Below are 22,579 nucleotides of genomic sequence, written 5' to 3'. Positions count from 1 at the left end.
GCTAGGAAACCACTGCTAAGGAGAGGCAACAAGCAGAAGAGATTTGTTTGGGCCCAGAAACACAATGAATGGACATTAGACCAGTGGAAATCTGTGCTTTGGTCTGATGAGTCCAAATTTGAGATCTTTGGTTCCAACCGCCGTGTCTTTGTGCGACGCAGAAAAGGTGAACGGATGGATTCTACATGCCTGGTTCCCACCGTGAAGCATGGAGGAGGAGGTCTGATGGTGTGGGGGTGCTTTGCTGGTGACACTGTTGGGGATTTATTCAAAACTGAAGGCATACTGAACCAACATGGCTACCACAGCATCCTGCAGTGACATGCCATCCCATCCGGTTTGCATTTAGTTGGACCATCATTTATTTTTCAACAGGACAATGACCCCAAACACACCTCCAGGCTGTGTAAGGGCTATTTGACCAAGAAGGAGAGTGATGGAGTGCTGCGCCAGATGACCTGGCCTCCACAGTCACCGGACCTGAACCCAATCAAGATGGTTTGGGGTGAGCTGGACCGCAGGGTGACGGCAAACGGGCCAACAAGTGCTAAGCATCTCTGGGAACTCCTTCAAGACTGTTGGAAAACCATTTCAGGTGACTAGCCTACCTCTTGAAGCTCATCAAGCGAATGCCAAGAGTGTGCAAAACAGTAATCAGAGCAAAGGGTGGCTACTTTGAGGAATCTAAAATAAATTTAGATATGTGACTAATGTTTTCAGTTATTTCACACTTTTTTGTTAAGTAAATAATTCCACATGTGTTCATTCTTCAGTGAGAATCTACAATGTAAATAGTCATGAAAATAAATATATGTATTACATATTTTTTTTAAATAATCTTAAAAAAAAACAAAAAAAACAATGGTGTGACACATTTTGCCTTTAAAAAATATTGCTATTTGGATATTGCACTAGTCCATATTGTGACTTCGATAAAATTGTGATTAATTGTGCAGCCCTAATAATCATAATAAATATAATCATATTTTAAAAAGAAATGTTGAAAACCCATGCTCTAATATATATATTTTGAAGCATTTAATTTAACACCAGACAATGAGATCGTGGTTAAACCGCCGGTCTTATCGGCGGATTAAATCCATCAATCAAGGTGAACCCATCCCTGGTCGCTGCTATTTGCAGGGACACAAATAAAGACGAAGGGACACATGCACTGACCCCCAGCAGATGCACAAGGGTACGGTTTCCAGGCAAATAGTCCCGAAATCTAAATTTAACCCCTGCGCTTCTATTTTCTCTTTAACAAGGGGAAACAAACTGCAATCAAGGAACATGATCGGCCCGGGCTTTTGGATGGAAAAAACGTGACGAGTCAAAGTAGCAGAAGGGGGGGAAAATACTGGATCTCCAGTCTCTTTTTATCCAGTCAGCAACTCCCCCTTTGAGGTTTTAATTTTACCCCGAGCCACAGCCAATTTTGTTGTGTGGTCTTCAATTACACAAAGGAAGAGCGAGTGGAAAGAAAGAAAGAAAGAAAGAAAGAAAGACAGACATACGATACAATGGAACCACAAGGGGAGAAATTGAGTGAGGCTTCCAACATATCTGCTCCATTTCCCCACTCCTAATTCGCTCAAAACATTCCTGCTCTAAAACAGCAGAAGTTAAGTTAAGATTTCAGTTTGAGCTCTCCTCAGAAGTCCCCTCACCTCTCAATTATTTATTTTTTTTAAATTTAAAAAAGATGCCTTTTTTTGGCTAGGGATGCACGATATATATCGGCAATCACCTCGGTATCTGCTGATGTTAGTTGTACAGATTGCAAAAAAAAAAAATAAATAAATAAAAATAATATCACAATAATCATCACGGAAGGCTTGCGTCATGTGGACGCGCCAACAGTTTTGTTGTTATTACTTAGAATTCCTCATGGGGGCGGAAGAAACTACGCACTATAGCTTTAATTATTTACATATATCTTTGAATTTCTGAATACTGTGTTTAATACAATATATCTTTAATTATTATGACAGTTGATTTCAAATTGTGCAACCCTTGAAGAAAGGAAGATCCCGCAGCTCCCTTCTCTCGCTAAGCATCAAAATGTATTGAAGAAACTAACATTTCGGTGCCCGTGGACCTACTGTACATCAAGAGTATTTTCAACGAGGATTTTCCTTTTTTCAAGTCTAATGTGATATTTCATTAGAATTGATCGTAAAAAAAAAATTGTGCAAAACCAAACTCACAGCATAAACACAGGCTGGTAACCCACTGGCGTTTGGGTCGGTTGACCCATGCCGTCATGCTTCTATATCGAGCAGCAGCCTATGTAGGATAACCCGTGTGGTATACGTGCAGTTTAGTGTGCCAAATTCCCCATAACGTAACCCCATGTGTACAGGTCCCATCCCCTGACCAATCGGCTATCCTAAACTTAACCGCTTGAGGTCAAATGGCTAACCTCAACCAATTGAGCTGCTTCGTAGGGCGGGTCTTGGTGTGGCCATAGTGGAATTTGGGACACTAAACTGCACGCATATCCACCCGTGTATGGGAAGTGTGCACGCAAAAAGTCTTTAAGTCTGTCGCTCCACATGCTGTTTACATTTTTTAAAGCCTGAGGAGATTTATTGAGGCCGTTCACCCTCTACATGCAATAACACCATGGAGCTTCCAGCAGGTCATTCGGTGTGACCCCCTCCCAGTCTGTGCTGCTTTAAGCACCGAGATACCTTGTTGTTACCGGGTGGACTGTCTTGTTTATCACAAGGCCACGGCAGCATTGTGATGAATAGTTCTGCAGAGAAGTTAATCCTCAGTTCCTCCGACAGCAGCCCTGAGCCTTTAACACCTCGGAGAGCTGAGGATTCTGGACGGCTTCTTTGCGAGTCAGCCAGTATCGGGTTGGTCACACTTGCTCTGTAAATCGCCTGCGTGAAGGTCAACACCGGTGGAGACCAGCGCAATCCCGGATTAAAAGGAGCATTAACATTTCTGTTATATTCTAATGCAGTACAGACAGGAAACTCGTGTGGAACGAGAGTATGTGCAGAGATGATATGGAGCAGCTACGCTTCGACTTCGTCACTCGCAGCTAGGGATGTGCCCGGTGTTTACCTCTAGGTTTGTGAAAGACTTAGGTGCACGTTTCTGGCGGGGGGAGTTCAGGGATCCTTCATTTAAGAAAATGTTCTGTGTCTAAAGCTTTTGGAAAAGCTAGAACAGATAATAAAAAATAAACACTGAAAAAGCTTAAAGACTAAACTTGCTAAAGAAGTCCACTGGGGACAAACAAGAATCATTAGATGTGAGAAAAGTCATTTAGATAGTTTTGATGCTCGCATTGATTTTACATTCATTCAGCCCAGGTGGTGCCCAGAACGTCTTGGGTGCTACGCCTAAGCCTTATAGTGGTAGGAAAACCCTGGTGCCGCTATCAAATTTTCACGCTACAATTATTGGGGGTGTCAGAAAAATGATGGTAAATGTTAGGATCACAATATTAATCAAACCGTCTGGGATACGACTTTTGGAGCCGACATACAGCTACAGCTCACACTAGTTTTGCCTCAAAACGTAGCCTACACAAACTGAAAAATTAACCATATATTTTGGGACCAAACATTAGAATGCACCACAAAACACCATAAACAAAAGCAGGTTGGTTGTTAAAAGTTAAAGTTTAAACCACTGGGGAGCCAACGCAGAGAACTCGGCCAAAATAACACCAACAAAGAGTTTAAACTTTTGCTGCAACGCAATGCAATATCGGGGCTTTTCCTGCATAGAGGAATTTTTGGTAACCCCCCCAAAGTGGTTTTAGCCAGCCCCAAAGTAAAAACACCAGGACTAAATGACAAGTATTGAGAATAAAAATTCTATTAAAATCCTCCCTAAAATGTGTTTAAGAGCAATTTACCAAACAATGCTGAATAAGCAGAACATAGACTTGAATATGAGGCTGTACCAGATTCTCCTGGCGATGTATTTAAATATTAATGATTAATATTGATTTTAAGCAGTTTTGTTAATTGGGGGTTTTATTTACTCAAGCATAATATACATTTTTGTTTATCAAATTGTCAGAAATAGGGCTGCACGATATGAGGAAATTATCTAATTGCGATTATTTTGACTGATATTGCGATATGATTCACAATATTGGAGGAAATGATCGTTTTTGTATCATTATTCTCATTTTCATTGAAAAATATTAAAATCAAAAAAATTTAAATGATTATAGTGTGATTTTTGCAAGGATCTGTACCAAAGAAAGATTTTTTTCTGTAGGATAGGATTTGTAGGCTAGGATGTCTCTGCAGCACCACAATACTTAATTCTGAATGTTTTGATGCATATTTAGCCTTTAACCCCCACCTACAATTTGGATATTGCACTAGTCCATATTGCAATTTTGATGAAATTGCGATTAATTGTGCAGCCCTAGTCAGAAATAACAGGAAAATGCATAGATTCATTGCATTTACGGTACGCAAAATGATCATGCTTAGTGCTGGGTCGTGCATAGTCCCCCCCCCCACAAAGGCCCATTCTGAGACAGGAAAACCCCTATACATCATCTGGTAAGACACTACATTGGCAAACCTGTATGTGCAACTTTATACGTCATATTTTTACAGTTTACCTGCCAACCATTGTGAGGATAAAATGATCAAATGAATGCCGCAGTGAGAACTAGTGAGAGTTGTAAAATCCTTTTAAATATTATAAACCACTATGCAGTGTTTTGATATCTGATAAGAAATGCTACTTGAGCAGCAGTAGTTTGCAGCAGTATCACATTAGAGTTTGCTAATGAGCAGTGCAACATCAGTCAAAAAAGTACACAAATTTTTGTCAGCTTTATAACAAAAAAATATGTGCATGATGGCAAAAAAAATAAATAATAATATATATATATATATATATATATATTTATTTATTTATTTATTTATTTTTTGCCATCACGTACTGCAAAAAAAGATATGATAAGCAAAGCACAGCAGAGATTTTCCCACAAAAACTACAATCAGAAGACCACAAATTAAAACCCAGAAACTGATCTGATACGCAGCAGGTAAAAACATGCCAGGTATAACTATAAACCTGCATTATTGGGATTTTAATATATATAAAAATAAATGAGTAGGCATACATGGATGTGAGTTTTCATCTAAATCAGAAGTTCAGCATAAAGAAAAGTAAACCAATCTGTAATATAAACCCTACTTTTTTTAAGATGGAATATGAGAACTTATCCTGTGTTCACACAAAAACATGGTGAGTTCCACCATGAAGTCAATATTACAAAAAACTAATAATAATGATCTCTGCAAGACAGCGGTCATTTTGACATCCATACAGCCAATAAGCAACATTCACTGATGAAAGTTGGAGGTGAATCAACAGAAAACCAAAACCATTTCAGCCAACAATATACAAAATATGAGCATTTTAAATTTCAGCACTAGGATTGCAAAAGCATTGTAATATAAGCATAAATCCTAATAAAATGTGTCAAACAGCAGACACACATTACACCAGCTCAGCCACAGCAATACAATCAGTTCATATTGCAAACACCAAACTTAGACTAAACAGCAGCAGCAGCATTAATGAGCCAGTATAGGTGTTAAACACACCTGCAGACACTCAGAACATTAGTCAGCCTCACACACATACCTCACATACTTCAGCACAGTTATATCAGGATAAGCAGCAAATCCTTACTTGGTTGAAGTGAGAGTGAAAAGTCGTAGCTACTAGCTAGCATCCGCAGCTCCATCAGGTAAACGTCCCCATCCTAGGCCGACAGGTGTTGCGACCAATGGCCGGTGAAGAGTAGCGGCAAACGGGCAGAGTCGTTGACTGGCGGCGGCAAGGGGCTCCAAACTCCATTAATACCCACATAAAGTCGTCAAACTGATAACGAGTTTATTAGCTTGTTTATTAAATGCCAGCAACAACTGCAGCAGCATGACGCTGGCGTCTCACACAGGTGGGCGGGGCACGAGCAGTTCAAATATCCCGCGGGAGTAGGCTAGGCTAGGCTACAGCAAGATGTCACCATGTGAAATTAAAAGCCAATTTAAGATATCTGCATGAATTAGCCTCCCGGTTTCACTTCATGTTTTTGGAGATTACACCTAATGTAATTTTTTTTCTCTATTAATCGATTAGTTTAGTATTCAAGCTATGAAATATGAAGAAATATAGCCTGTAAAATACAAACTGTCCGCAGTGAAAGGTGACATACATAGTTGCTGATTCATTTTCTCTCAATCAACTCATCAATCAATCTGCTTGTCAAGTGGAGACTAAGTGTTCTCTTACAGCTATGAGATAGAAAATAGCCTGTAATAAAACATTGTTAATAGGCTATAATATATAAAAACTGCCTCATAAAATTGGTAGGCTATATGTAGGCCTATTCTTATTCTTCATCTGAGTCACTCCCTGCTAACAACAATGATAACAGAGCTTATAGTACTGAAATAAGATTTGAATTTGACATTAAATTCATCCATGTAGTGGCCGGGTTAGCTCAGTCGGTAGAGCAGGCGCACGTATATGGAGGTGTGTACCTCAACACAGAAGGTCCACAGTTCGAGTCCGACCTGAGAAGATTTCCTGCATGTCATCCCCCTCTCTCTCTCTCCCCTTTCATATCTGTCTGTTCTTTCCATTAAAGGCTGAAATGCCCTCAAAAAAATCTTTAAAAGAAATTCTGAATAATCTGCACTGCTTTAATTGGCCTATTGTATCACAAATTGAAACACACATTCTTTAGTCATTGGAAACCAGTACAAGGAAAGTTAAGGGAGTTTATGCGTTGCCCCCACTGCACTTTCAGACAGCTGCAGCATCCTGCTACACACTGAATGCTATTTGCCATGCATGAACAACTGATCAACAGAGAGGGAGAGAGAGGGGGGGGGTAACAGAGGGTGAACCTGGTATGTGTTGTGTGTGTGTGTGTGTGTGTGTGTGTGTGTGTGTGTGTGTGTGTGTGTGTGTGTGTGTGTGTGTGTGTGTGTTTGCGTGCCCTACTCTCTATATGTGAGGTGGGTTGCGCCAGAGGTAAGATTGCCACGCGATGGTTAATAACAGCTGAACCTGTCAGTGCCAATTGCCCAAACAAAAGCCAGAGGGGTGGATCCGAGGGATGTGGTCTTTTGCAGGGGGGTGGTGGGGGGTGCTTTGGCAACAAGGCACATCACGTAGGCACAACAGGGTCACCTATGGCCACTCTGGACCGGACAGACCGGCCTGAACACGTCTGAGCAGACCCACAGGAGCTTAGAGGACAAGTTTAGGAATCAAATAGCTGTGGTATCTCAGACCTGGGCCAGTATGTACAAGATTAAACCACATTTTTTTACACCAGAAGAATTGATTGATAATGAGAGAGCGAGAGAGAGAGAGAGAGAGAGCGAGAGAGAGAGCGAGAGAGAGAGAGAAAGAGCGAGAGAGAGGAGTGACATTAATACATTTTAATAATTTAATCTTGTCTGTCTGTTCTTGTTTACTGATGCTCTCCAGTAATCCAATTATTTTTAATTAATCTTAATTCATTTCCTTGTTCCACAGAAACAGGTAGTGTTTTGCAGCTGCTGCTTTCTTGTGAGGTTGGGTTGGATGTTGTATTACTGTCTTTGGGATAAGAGTGAAAACGAAGTTGATTTTTTTTCTGCAATCTGCGTGGTTCTGAATTCCCCTTATAATCTTTTTTTCTCTGTTGTTTGTCAAAAAAACAGCAGAATATCCAGATTAGATTAGCTTCTGTTTCCATTTCAATCCATTTCCAATATTTCAATGTGGTTTGTGGCTACTTGTAAATGTTTTATCTTCATCCCATTTTATATTATTTTAATTAAAGTGGCCATATTAAGCTAATTTTCAGGTTCATAATTGTAATTTGAGATTGTATTAGAATAGGTTTATATGGTTTAATTTTCAAAAAACACCATATTTTTGTACTGCCCATTGCTGCAGCTCCTCTTTTCACCCTGTTCAGGTCTCTGTTTTAGCTAGAGGCATCTCAACTTCTGTTACATCTTTGTTGTCAGTCGCACATGCTCAGTAGCTAGGTAAGGATTACATCAGCTAGCTATTTCTCCAACTTCGGCCTGTACAAGGCAGGATTAGCCGGGAGACTTCTTCTAAACGAGGGCGCACTTCCAACTTTGCGTGGAATACCTGCAGAACAGGGACATGGAAGTAGTTCTATACAATTTATTTTGTAGATTAGGGTGAATTTGTGTGTGTTGTAGCAGTGTTTTGCTATTGAGAACGAGCTTTTTTATTTTATTTATTTATTATTTCAGGACAATGCACATTTAATGAACATGTACAGCAGTACACGTAAAAGTGCCAGATTGTAGCCCAAAGGCTAATTTCCATCTGTAGTCCGTTTGGCAGGTAGGAATTACAATAAAAAGGACAAAAGATATACACTAGTAACATTTTCTATGTAAAACAGGACAAAAGAAAAGAAAAACAGGACAATTCATTAGTAAATGTTAAAACAGAGACACAACATACATATGCTATACTGAGCTAATACGATACAGCATACAAGTAGTGGTAACCCATGCTTGGTTAGCTCTAAGACAAAATATATACAATAATTACATTTGCTATATAAAACAGGGAAAAACAAAATGAAAGAAAAACAAACAAGACAATTTATTAGTAAATAACATGTGAGTAGCATGCTAACGGTTAGCCCCCTATCCCCCTCGTTTTGGCTAGTGACGTAGAAAGCCGATAGATTTTGAACAGCTCACCCGGAGCCTGAAGGCAGGACACATTCAGAAACCGGATCTCACTGGATGTTTTTTTTTTCAAAGTTTGTTTGCGTATGGAAGCACCAGAGACACAAAATAACACCCCAAATCCCAGAAAAAGTGTTTTTTTTCATAATATGGGCACTTTAAAAGTCCTATTAATTGTCTCTGTGGTTGAAAGTTGCTGTATAAACTTGCCTTGCCTTTCAATTGGTCTTATTGTTACGGTGTGAGTTGTTGAGTAGCACAGAACTTTTTTGCATTTCATTCTTCAAGTTTAATCCTTAAAACCTTGATGAAACCAGCTCCTTAGCCACAAACTGGACCATCGGGCCAAACCGATTCAATTCACAGCCCCCGAGAGGTGCAGCTGTCTTCTAAAAATTACGTTCCCGGGCGCCTGGTTAGCTCACCTGGTAGAGCGGGCGCCCATATATAGAGGGGTTTACTCCTCGACGCCATGTCATTCCCCTTCTCTCTCCCCTTGAAGTCTAAGCTGTCCTATCCAAATAAAGGCCTAAAATGCCCAAAAACTAACCTTAAAAAAAAAAAACTTTACTTACGTACGTGCGTAACTTAAACACATTTTCATGAAGTGACTCGTTCACTGGGATGATATCGTATGAAAACTTATGCACAACAATTTGTATGATATCCTACGAAACTACGGCGACCACCAAACGGTCACTTGACGACCCGTCACATGACGACCCGTCACATGACAGTTACATGTAGCGGTCTTTACAGTTATATCAAAGATCCTCCATACTAAATAGCGCATTTCAAGCAGCGGCAATGGTATGAAACAGTACACACTTCCTGTCTCCTAAAAGGGCGTGGCCTCGCTTGAACGTGTAGTGAACGCCGTGTGGATGGATGGATAAGTTATATTCAAGTAATTTATTAAAGTGATGGTTCGGAATAATTTCACCCTAGGGTCCTTTACACCATGATAACAGCCCCCCAGAAGCTTTTCTCACCTGGGTCTAACATTGGGAGCGTTAGCGTAGAGTAGTGTCAACAGCTGAATAGCTTAGCGCAGGGGCTAATGGACCCACATTTGTATCTCGTAAATGACCCCACTAATAATGCCCGAAATGATACCAAACGTCTACACTAGTACATATAGGTTATGCTCTCATAAAACGATGGATTGGAAAGTTTGTAAGTACACCAGAAGTTTATGTAAATAACACTTGCCTGCTGGCTTCTGCTCTCTGCTGTTGTTGTCCAAACCATCACTTTAATATGTTCTTTTGCTAACGTTAGATATTTACACAGCTGAAAAGACATATTTAGCATCACAGAGATTAGTTTTGTTATGGAGTTCACAAACGTTAGCTAACGTTAGCTTCTCTGTGTTGCCAGATCTCGCGAGAGTTCGGTCCTGAGACAGAAACATGTCAGGAGAAAATGAACTTTGTGTGAGACCTGTTTCTGTCTCAAACAAAGTTCATTTTCTCCTGATGTGTCAGTCTGAAAAATGCCATGTTAGTGTCAGAATGTTCTGGAGATATGTGGCTTGTAAAAAATGGGTCCAATGGGTCACAGGGCGAAAGAATCGCTCATAATCTGTGTTCATGTTCACTTCTCCAGTTGGAATAAATACACTCGGGACCTGCCGCTCTCCTAAAGAGGCGTGGTCGTCACGGAACCCACGTGACACAGATACAGGAAACTACTCTGAGTTGGGGCGTCTCGGTTCTAAACCGTCTCTGGTTGTATTTAGCCGAGAAAATGTCACCGTGAGCCGGGTACAGAGCACCGTGAGGTTACAGTCCTTTCAGGGGCTGTTGCAGATAACTTTAGCTGACAAAAAGTGTCATGCGGTGGCGGCAGTTAAGTTTAGAAATCAAAACAACTAGTTCAAATTAGAAAAAAAAGATCATGGTTTGGGTTTAAACACTGGTCCCCTTAAGTAGTGTTCCCGGGACACAAACATGTGTTTCCTGGGTGAAAGTCTTATGTTTAAATGCTCATATTATGCTCATTTTCAGATTCATAATTGTATTTAGAGGTTGTACCAGAATAGGTTTACATCAGGGGTGTCAAACTCATTTTCACTAGGATTGAATCACACCAAGGGCCAGACATGGAGACTTTATTGCTTTTGTTACTGCATGTCACTTTTTTAAAACATTTTGGTAGCTTTTTTACTCATTTTTTTTTTGTTCCGACTGTTTTGTGGATTTCTCAGACATTTCTCACCTTTTTGTAAATTTGTTGCTTTTTCCAACATTTTTGTTTGCTTTTTGTCGCATTTTTGTTGACATGAAGTCAAAAGTAATTTTGTCATTTTCAAATTAGCAAATCAAGCAAAACAATGATACCTTTTTTTTAAAGAAACTCTATGTAACTTTCCCCGCTTCGGTCCCCCTACAGGTTGTCTCATTGGAACTACAGCTCGCGCTAATAGTTACATAATGTTGCTTTAAAGGTCCCATGGCATGAAAATTTTACTTTATGAGGTTTTTTAACATTAATATGCGTTCTCCCAGCCTGCCTATGGTCCCCCAGTGGCTAGAAATGGTGATAGGTGTAAACCGAGCCCTGGGTATCCTGCTCTGCCTTTGAGAAAATGAAAGCTCAGATGGGCCGATCAGGAATCTTCTTTCTCTGCTTTGCCCAGCCAGAGAATTTAACCCACCCATGAGAGAGACACATCATGGCTTTCAAACGAGAAAAGTGGCAGTTGGTCAAGGCCACACCCCCACCCTCTCCTCCTCACATACACAGAAATGGCACATCCTAAGGAAAGCTCATTGTGGGACTGGCTCTAGTGGCTGTAATTCTGCACCAAGGCTGAATTTCGGGAAAGAGACTTCAGATACAGTATTAGGGGACCACTAAGGTCTATATAAAAGAGACTTCAGATACAGTATTAGAGGACCACTAAGGTCTATATAAAAGAGACTTCAGATACAGTATTAGGGGACCACTAAGGTCTATATAAAAGACACTTCAGATACAGTATTAGGGGACCACTTAGGTCTATATAAAAGAGACTTCAGATACAGTATTAGGGGACCACTAAGGTCTATATAAAAGACTTCAGATACAGTATTAGGGGACCACTAAGGCCTATATAAAAGAGACTTCAGATACAGTATTAGGGGACCACTAAGGTCTATATAAAAGAGACTTCAGATACAGTATTAGGGGACCACTAAGGTCTATATAAAAGAGACTTCAGATACAGTATTAGGGGACCACTAAGGTCTATATAAAAGAGACTTCAGATACAGTATTAGGGGACCACTAAGGTCTATATAAAAGACACTTCAGATACAGTATTAGGGGACCACTAAGGTCTATATAAAAGCATCCAAACAGGACCATGTCATGGGACCTTTAACAACAACATGTTTCTCAGCCTGAATATGAAAACTCTCTGCTTCTGGGGGAATTTCTGAGTCTCAGATTCTGTAAATCTGCCAAATTCTGTTTTGAATGTCAGGTAATTGCAGTTTAAAAAACACTTTCCTGTGATTTTGCTTTGGCGCACAACTAGGCGGGCCAAAATTTATTGTGAACCCAAATTGATATAAGGGCCGGATCTAAATCTGCAACGATCTGGATTTGGCCCGCAGGCTTTGAGTTTGACACATGGTTTAATTTTTAAAATATATTTTTATATATTTAATATTTTTGTTGTAGGCTACTGCACATTGCTGCAGTGTGTTGAGCTCTCTGTTTTAGCTACAGAGTGAGAGATCTCACTTCTGTTCCATCTTTGTTGGGAGTCGCACATGCGTAGTACCTAGGTAAGGACTACTAGCCAGTCAGAAGCAGAGTATGAGGGCGTGCCCTGACAGTAGCTAGGTAAGGACTACTAGCCAGTCAGAAGCAGAGTATGAGGGCGTGCCCTGACAGTACCTAGGTAAGGACTACTAGCCAGTCAGAAGCAGAGTATGAGGGCGCGCCCCGCTAGCAGCTAGGCGAGCATTATAACGTGTGTTACAAAGTGACCATGTTTGTCTCTGAAGTAAAGGCTGGACTACAATAGAGCTGTTTGGAGCAGTTGGTGAACAGTGTTTTCTGTTGGAGATGGTAAGTCCCTTTGGGGGGGACTTTGGGCTTTTTCACTTTGTAAACCTATAACATGCACAAAAAAGATATATAACACAATAAAGTAAAGGGAAAAAGCCAAAAAGCATAATATGAGCACTTTAACTTCTTCCGGGACACAAAACCCCATCTCCTGGTTGAAAGCCCTGTGTTAGAGGACCCACCCATCCACCCGACCTCCTTCATACGTGGACCACAGCACTCTTACACAGCAGCAGTCAACGTAGTGAATGCAGCAATCAATACGTGAAATACATGCAAATTACAGTGCACAACTTTTCGTGGCTATATGTACGAATGGTTCATGAGAACAGCCTGCTTAAATAACATACAAAGATACTTATTTTCCAAATCACATACTTTTCTTTTTACTTTTAGTATGTTCTGCAGCTGCCCTTACAAAGTACGTACTGCTGCAAGTAGTATGTATACAATTGGGACATAATACTTCTTCATAACAACTTCTTAAACGTTGACCCTCTTGCTGCACAAAGGATTGTTGGTCAGAATAACCAGAAAGGCAGGGTGGCTTGTATACTGCAAAATCGGACCGGATGCGGTCAGACATCCTGGTATTTTTGGCATAATGCATTTGACATACGCTTGACTTCGTAAGTGAGAATGCAGTTTCATTGTATGGGAACGTAACTGTTTTTAGGACACACGGCTGCGTTCACAGAGCAGTACTTGTCCTGATCACGGGAGGGATGAAAACAACCAAACACTGATTAATCCGATTTTGATGAGCCTCGTCAGATCACTGTCGAGCTTGGATGTGGAGGCTCAGGTACGGCGTGGCGACGAGCCAGGAACAGGCTTTGTCAATGCTGCTGCACACAGATTTGATTCAATAATTTCATAATGTGCTGTAATCTGATGTTCTCGTGAGTTAGGGGAGCTATCCACGCTGCACGTCAGCAGGGGCCCCATCGTGTGTGTGTGCAGGAATGTGCCTGCCAAAATGAAAAACATGAATTTTCCATTGCGGAGTTGGAGGACGCCTATAGGAGCCCGCTGTATAGATAGAGAGGCAGCCTTCTGGGGGGAGAAACTGTACTTTCCTGAGGGCACCGTATAGTTTCCACCTGTGTTTAGTGGCGGGCAGGTTCACATGTCAGGAGGTTTCTCAGTTTCCCCCCCTCTGTGGTTGTTTTGTGGCGTTGGGTGGCAGGAGCAGGAAGCATTTGTTGTGCACAGGATGCCCTCTTAAATGCACCGCTCCCACTCGGCTAATAACTTTAACACTTCGTCTTCCCTCTTGGCCGTGCACACAAACGGGACGTGTTCACTTCCTCTTTGGCAGTCACTTCCTCTGTGGTCAGCAGGCACGGCGTTCACTGTGTGTGTGTGTGTGTTTGTGTGTGTGTGTGTGTGTGTGTGGTCAGACTAGTCGAGTGAAGCAATGCTATTTTACGCAAGCTGTTTCTCTCCAGGGACAAGAAAGTTATGCATTTTCCAACTGGGTTCTGATTTTATTTGCCTTTTTTTTTTTTTTTTCATTTGATCCAGTTGGTCCAAAGCATATTTTAAGTCTTGATTCCCTCCCCACACCCCGATTACTTTCGCACTACAGCTGCAAAGTCAATTAATCGATTAGTTGTTAACTATTTAAAGGTGCTCTAAACGATGTCACGCGTTTTTTAAGCTACAAATGTTTTTGTCACATACAGCAAACTCCTCACTATCTGCTAGCTGTCTGTCCCCTGAACACACTGTAAAAAACATCTCCTCCCTATCTGCTAGCTGTCTGTCCCCTGAACACACTGTAAAAAAAACGGTCTCTGTAGACAGCCCAGGCTCCACAAACGGCAACAAAAACAAACTGCACCAACCTGTACCACCAAACATAACAAACAGTGTTCCAGCCAATAACTGACAAGAAAGAGCTGGAGGGGGTATGTGAGCGGAAGGGAGGGGGAGGGGACGGGATGAGGAGGAGGGAGGAGCAAGCTGTTTTGTTTGACAATACTCTGAACGTCAACAAGGAGTGACATCACCCAACATCGCTTAGAGCACCTTTAAAGGTCCCATGACATGGTGCTCTTTGGATGCTTTTATATAGACCTTAGTGGTCCCCTAATACTGTATCTGAAGTCTCTTTTATATAGAGCTTAGTGGTCCCCTAATACTGTATCTGAAGTCTCTTTTATATAGGCCTTAGTGGTCCTCTAATACTGTATCTGAAGTCTCTTTTATATAGACTTTAGTGGTCCTCTAATACTGTATCTGAAGTCTCTTTTATATAGACCTTAGTGGTCCCCTAATACTGTATCTGAAGTCTCTTTTATATAGACCTTAGTGGTCTCCTAATACTGTATCTGAAGTCTCTTTTATATAGACCTTAGTGGTCCTCTAATACTGTATCTGAAGTCTCTTTTATATAGACCTTAGTGGTCCTCTAATACTGTATCTGAAGTCTCTTTTATATAGGCCTTAGTGGTCCTCTAATACTGTATCTGAAGTCTCTTTTATATAGACCTTAGTGGTCCTCTAATACTGTATCTGAAGTCTCTTTTATATAGACCTTAGTGGTCCTCTAATACTGTATCTGAAGTCTCTTTTATATAGACCTTAGTGGTCCTCTAATACTGTATCTGAAGTCTCTTTTATATAGACCTTAGTGGTCCTCTAATACTGTATCTGAAGTCTCTTTTATATAGACCTTAGTGGTCCTCTAATACTGTATCTGAAGTCTCTTTTATATAGGCCTTAGTGGTCCTCTAATACTGTATCTGAAGTCTCTTTTATATAGACCTTAGTGGTCCCCTAATACTGTATCTGAAGTCTCTTTTATATAGACCTTAGTGGTCTCCTAATACTGTATCTGAAGTCTCTTTTATATAGACCTTAGTGGTCCTCTAATACTGTATCTGAAGTCTCTTTTATATAGACCTTAGTGGTCCTCTAATACTGTATCTGAAGTCTCTTTTATATAGGCCTTAGTGGTCCTCTAATACTGTATCTGAAGTCTCTTTTATATAGACCTTAGTGGTCCCCTAATACTGTATCTGAAGTCTCTTTTATATAGACCTTAGTGGTCTCCTAATACTGTATCTGAAGTCTCTTTTATATAGACCTTAGTGGTCCTCTAATACTGTATCTGAAGTCTCTTTTATATAGACCTTAGTGGTCCCCTAATACTGTATCTGAAGTCTCTTTTATATAGACCTTAGTGGTCCCCTAATACTGTATCTGAAGTCTCTTTTATATAGACCTTAGTGGTCCCCTAATACTGTATCTGAAGTCTCTTTTATATAGACCTTAGTGGTCCCCTAATACTGTATCTGAAGTCTCTTTTATATAGACCTTAGTGGTCCTCTAATACTGTATCTGAAGTCTCTTTTATATAGACCTTAGTGGTCCCCTACTACTGTATATCTGAAGTCTTTCTTCTCTCCTCTGTGACAGTGAACTGTATATCTTTGAGTTGTGGACTAAATAAGACATTTGAGGACGTCGTCTTGGGCTTTGGGAAGAATTATCGACATTTTATAGACCAAACAACTAATCCATTAATCGAGAAAATAATCGACAATGAAAATAATTGTTAGTTGCAGCCCTATTTCATACAATCCCTAATGAGGGAGATTACCTTCATAGAATCTGTGATTGCAATCACTAATAATTATCAAAGGGTTTCTATGGCCTAAAGTCACTTCTCTTATTTTAAATGTATGTAAAAAAAAGGAAGCGTAACATACTTTATTTATCAGTGAAATTCTGCTGCGTCTTCTTTGGTTTTATGTTGTATTTCATTTGTAATTTATGTTCATTAGTCTTATTTTATTAGTATTGTATTTGTTTGTTTCTAAGATGTTGTCTTGCGTTGCATTATGGTCATTATGTGTAGGAAAAGTTAACACAGAGTAAGACATGCCTTCCTGCACGTAAGCATTGTTTTTGAATGAGCTACAAAACGTTCATCAGCAGTTTTTCTTTAATTTCCACTTCTTGTGCTCAGAACACTTACACCGTGTGGACAAAAATAATTCATAAAGGAAGGAATAACCGAACCAGGAAGTCAGCTACGCAATTCCAACACAATATTCTGGGAATTCCCTCTCCTTCAAACTTCCCAAAAGACAGCGATATTGCTACATAAATCTTAGTCACGTTTATTTTAATTAAGAAAGGAATAAGTCATGTTACTGTTATCACATTTTTCATTCATCAACACAGGATCTGATATCGTTCCCAGAGTGCTTGATATGAATAAAAAAAGATGAATGAATGGGAAATCTGTGTGTGTGTGTGTGTGTGTGTGTCAGCGGGAGATGACTTGCATGTTGATGAGGAGAGGTCGGTGAGAAGGAAGTCCTCCCTCCCCCCCCCCCCCCACACACACACACACTCTCCCCGGTCCCATCCTCACACAGGCCTCGCTCTGATTGATGATTGATTCATCTCTTTCCCACTTTCTACAGAGAGGAGCAGGAACAAACTGCATAAATACTTCTGGGATAGGGGGGGGAGGGGTAAGGGTGTGTGTGTGTGTGTGTGTGTGTGTGTGTGTGTGGGGAGGGGGGTATTTGCAGGATGTTGTTTGAGTTTAAGATCCTGTTTTCATCCCTTTTCCCAAGGAGGGACTCGAAACGCAGGTGCACCAGCGGCCCCCCCCTTCCCCTCTTCAGCCCACCCGCCCACCCTCCTGCTGCCAAGCCCCGCCCTCTTCAGCTATCTGAGCTAAAGATAGAAAAGATCAGTAATATATCAATTTTAAAATTAAAAAAGACAAGTAATATGTACAATACAGTAATACATTCTAAATAGTGCAAATGTAAGGCAAAACCAAACAGTACACAAAACTAAAGATAAAGATTTTGAAATATCAAAAAAGGAAGAGTTCCTGAATGTCTTCTTTTTATAAAGTGGCCGCTGCTGATCCTGATGGGGCTGGGGGGTTAAGAGTCCAGAGCTCTTCGTGGCGGGGGGGGGAGGGGGCTTCCTGACAGCCTGGGGAATGAATCTGCTCTTCTCCTCACAAAGCCTTTTATTGTTGTACGGAGCTTTTTGGCAGCGCTGATGTATTAGCCGCCTGAGGAGATGAAGGAGGACAGAGGGATCAGAGAGTTTCACGAGGACTTTTCGTTTTATGTAACACTTTGTTTTTCCTTCTCTTAACCCTTATTCATCCGTTTAAGAAAAGTTGCTCTGGTGACCTCTGACCAACATCAGCCCGGATCATGACGACCAACCACCAAACAGTCACTACGTTTACAAGCAGCCAATAACCCGTTCAAAACCGGAATATTAGCAATAACCCAGTCGCGCACGGCCATGTAAACACCGGCAAAAACCCGAAAATGATCCCTGGGTTACCCCTTTTCTAACCCGAAATTTTGGTCATGTAAACGCGTATCGGCTAGTGTTAATTTCGTCAGACGAGACGAGACTAAATATGTTCGTCAACGACCTTTTTTTCCATGACTAAGACGAGACGATGACGAGACTGCGCCAATGTCCAAAAACGCTGACTAAGACTAAATTAACATGCATTATTGTTGACGAAAAAAGACGAGACTAAAATGTTTTGCATAAAATAAAAACTAAGATAAAATCGTCTCTACTTTTTCATCATGAGATAGAATATTCAGCTGTTACTGAGACCCGGTGCTACGACCGTTATCTACCGGACCGAATAGCCTGCGCTTCTCTCTGATGCTCCTAAACGGACTTTAGAGTCAACCGAAACATCGCTGCACGGGGCGCTAGTTAACACTACACTTGGCAGCAGGTAACGTTAGCCTACCGTTAGCTAGTTAACACTACACTTGGCAGCAGGTAACGTTAGCCTACCGTTAGCTAGTTAACACTACACTTGGCAGCAGGTAACGTTAGCCTACCGTTAGCTAGTTAACACTACACTTGGCAGCAGGTAACGTTAGCCTACCGTTAGCTAGCAGTTGGATTTAACACAGTTAAAATGCTGACAGCTAAACGGTGTAAAGGTTTGTCTCTATTTCCAACACGAGACGTACGACAGTCTGCAGCTGCCGTTGTCTGAAAAACAACACATGTTGCGTTCACTTGAAATACGCCTCGCCAGTTTCGTGCTGCATTTATTTTATTGTAAAATATCCTTTCCCCATGCAGTGGTTGTTTTTGTCGTTTACTGGTGAAATAAGGAAGAGGCTCAATATTTATATAACTTTATAGCATTTATTTATTTTTATTTAATAATTTATTTTAAAAAAGACTAAAATGTTTTGACTAAAACTTGACTAAAATGACGAGACTTTTAGTCGACTAAAACTTGACTAACAAAAATGTTTGGCACAAGACTAAGACTAAGACTGAACACTAGTATCGGCATATCGGCATCAAAAGGAACATTGATTTGTGTTCTGTGCATGTTCTATTCTCAAGGAGTCTTGGTCTTTTGAGTAGAGGAACTTCTTGTATGCGCCAGAAAACCTGCACGCAGTATACCGGAAGTAAACAGGAAGTAGAGGTAAACATGGCGAGACGCAGCACAGCACCACACTTTTGGAGCGAGCAGGAAACCAATTTCTTCATCAGTGTGGTGAAAACCATGAATATAATGTCTTTTGTTGACGCCAGAAAGTACCGAGATAGTGAGATTTATAAGAAGGGGACCGAAAAGTTACGCGAAGCAGGGTTTGTCCATACGTCCAGACGCTAACCGTGCGTCGCCGTTTACATCGGGATATCGCCAATTGATTACAAATACCATGTATACAGGAGTAACTCTCTCTGCTCATGCATGTAAACGGGTTATTCCGAATGTTTCAGAAAACCGAATAGTGACCTTAACCCGACCATAACCCGAGTTTTTTTTTTTTTCTACATAATGCCAGTGTTTCTTTCAGCCGATACGCAAGTTCAGGTATCGGAATTGGTATCGGGGAAGCAAAAAATGGTATGGGACCATCTCTACTCAGGGGGGAATGTTTTTATCACAAACTTGGATATGTCAATGATGAGCATGATGATGATTTTGATGCATTGCACTGCAACACTGCAGTGCTCCATAATACAACAGCAATGACCCGAGTTGGAAACCAGGAAAATATCATGTATTTACCCCATAGTGGGGCTGCGACTAACGATTATTTTCACTGTCGATTAACCTGTCAATCATTTTCTCAATTAATGGATTAGCTTGTTTGGTCTATACTGTAAATGGTGTAAAATGTAGCCCAAGATGACGTCCTCAAATGTCTTGTTTTGTCCACAACTCAAAGCAACCAATCCAGAAAAGAACTTTGCAGCTCTACCCCAAAGGGTAAACAAGAGAAAATGGCTGAATATGGTGAAAAATAGTCAAAACTACAATTTTGAAGCCAGGGCTGTGGACTGAAAGCCTCATAGAAGGCATGATTCATTAGCCTGGATGCCAGCCGAACTTAGCCCCCGCCCACAACATTTGAGGTCGGGAAGTTTGGTCTGGACTTGATCCGAATCCTTAGGATTAACTGTATCTGTGGATCTGAACTACCTTACCTATGGGCCAGCAAGCCTATCATCAGTGGGGGGGGTTCACAAATTATGAAGCTGATTTAAATTGGCTAACAATATTGCAAATAATATGTTGGCTTCATATTAACATATTTAAATTTTCTTGGATACCTTAACAAAAATGAACAAGAATTCGGTGGCCCCCCTGCAGTAACTCTGAGGACCTCCTCAGGGTCTGAATGTCTGTATTTTGAATACAGTGTAATAAAAACTGAATATAGGTGCTGAGGTTGAACTTCCAAAATCCGGTAAAAAACTCACACCCTTGCCAAAATGTATGCCTTATGCATAAACACAGCCAAAATGATCACAACATGTCAAATTTGACCTATTTTCTAAAAAGTTTTTTTATCAGAAATTTGGGTTTCTATAAACTAAAATGTCCCAAAATAAATAATAACGTGGATGGTTCCATACGACGCTCTTTACAAGTAAAAAAAAAAAGATCAGTTCACTACTTTCTTTGAATTTGGGTATTTTATAAAATGTTATAGCATTGGAAAAAAATTGATGAAAGAACGTTGAAAAAAGTGACAAAAATTACAGAAAAAGCTTATAAAACTTTGGGGGGAAAAAAACATCAAAAACGTCCAAAAAGTGCAGACAAAAAAAACAACAAAAATGTCAAAAAAAAGCGCAGAAGAAAAGTGGCAAAAACATCGGGAAAATGAAAAAAAAAAAAAGTGGAAAAAAGTAACAAAAACGACGAAAAAAGGGACAAAAACGTCGCAAAAAGCGACAGAAAAAGTTTTTTTTTTTATTTGGACCGAGAATAATAAAAGGTTGCATAGTGGGTGGGAGGACAACACGAGGGTTAAAAGCTAAAGCATGTCCCTGGTGATGCACGGGGGTTGAAAATATCCACTTGTCCGTCAGGGCATCCAGTTTGGGACCTGAATGGCTTGCTGTAGTGCTCCAGAGTCTTTTCTTCTGCTGCACTCTCAGAGAAGAAAGAGCGGGTCAAGTTAGGATCTGTTGAATGAGATTTAGAAGCTGTGGGGCTCCGGAGGTAAGACACGCATTAAAGGCCCCACATGTCTGCAGGCGCTCTTTTTTATATAAGTATAACAACATGAAAGATAGTCTGTTGCTGGACATGACAGGATGTAATGGCTGCTTTTGGTTAAACATAAATGTCAAAGGTTTAATGAACACGAAAAAAAAAACTCCCCGCTCATGCCCCGAGTCCAACGCCGAACCCAAATCTCACATCACCCCCCTCCCCCACCCCCCACCCAACCCCCTGAAACAAAACTCTGGGGCTGCATTTCATTATAAATCATTCTCCAGTTTTTAAGTGCACTGCTCAGAAGAGTTTCCATGAGATCATCAGCTGTCAGTATGGGGAAGCCAGTCGCTTATATTCGGAAATTCAAACCAGGGCACGGAGCGGCAACATGGCAGCCGTGCAGCGAGGTATCTCCCGCTGGGAAAAGATGGAGATATGGTGGCACAAAACCTGCAACATGAATACTGTGTATGAATGTGAACAGCCAAAGAGGCTCCCTGGAAAAAAAATATAAAGTGTGTCGGGATGGAGTCAAGAGGTTTTTTACCTTGGGGGGGGGGGGGGCTTAAAAAGGAAGTCACATTAGCAGGAAAGCAACACATCCCGCAGTAAATGTTTATTGAAATAACAGGTGGGGCTGCTGTTTGTTTATAAAGGCACAATCGGTAATCCAAACATCAAACGCTGAGCGTGAGGTTAATTTTTTTTTATCAATTTTACAAAAGGTATGAAAGCAAAACCTGTTTATTTTTTTATTTTTTTAAAGTCTGCTAATTGATATTTATGTTGCGCTGAAATGAGTGGAAGATAGCGGTTGCCTGGAAAGTCAGAAAAACACATTTAAAACTCAAAAACTGTAGACCATGCAGTTGAAAATGGTCAGCAAAAAAGTAAAATATATATGGATATGATGTAGGTGAGCTAAAACTTGCTAAAATCGGGTATGGTCCTTAAATATTTAGTAAATTTACTAAAAACAAACAGATTTTACATCAGAACCAATACGTTTTCTGAGTATTAAAAAGGAACAAAAATAATATTAATAAATAATAAAATAAATTAATTTAATAAATACAAAAATAAATCAATACCTAAATAGGTATCTGAAAATATGCTTTTTGCTTTACCTGTGATTTAAAATGTCCACTTCAGGATTTTGACTTTTTACATGATTTGTTAGATTAGAAATGTGTTTTCATTAAGAACTAAATTCAGTCTTAAAGGGTAACTACCTTTTTTTTTCAACCTGGAAATAATTCACAGTATTGCA

General features: G+C 40.4%; 1 long non-coding RNA gene across 1 annotated transcript in view; it reads right to left on the bottom strand.

Moving 5' to 3' along the window:
• Positions 1-5,966, bottom strand: part of LOC120551570 — a 111,952-nt gene extending 105,986 nt beyond the window's left edge. The window contains exon 1 of the long non-coding RNA XR_005637894.1: positions 5,695-5,966. This is a non-coding gene — a long non-coding RNA (uncharacterized LOC120551570). The remainder of the gene's footprint in view (positions 1-5,694) is intronic.
• Positions 5,967-22,579: the final 16,613 nt, after the last annotated feature.

Source organism: Perca fluviatilis, chromosome 21, assembly GCF_010015445.1.
Source record: "Perca fluviatilis chromosome 21, GENO_Pfluv_1.0, whole genome shotgun sequence".
Lineage (NCBI taxonomy): Eukaryota > Metazoa > Chordata > Actinopteri > Perciformes > Percidae > Perca > Perca fluviatilis.
This window is presented reverse-complemented; position numbering and strand designations above follow the sequence as displayed.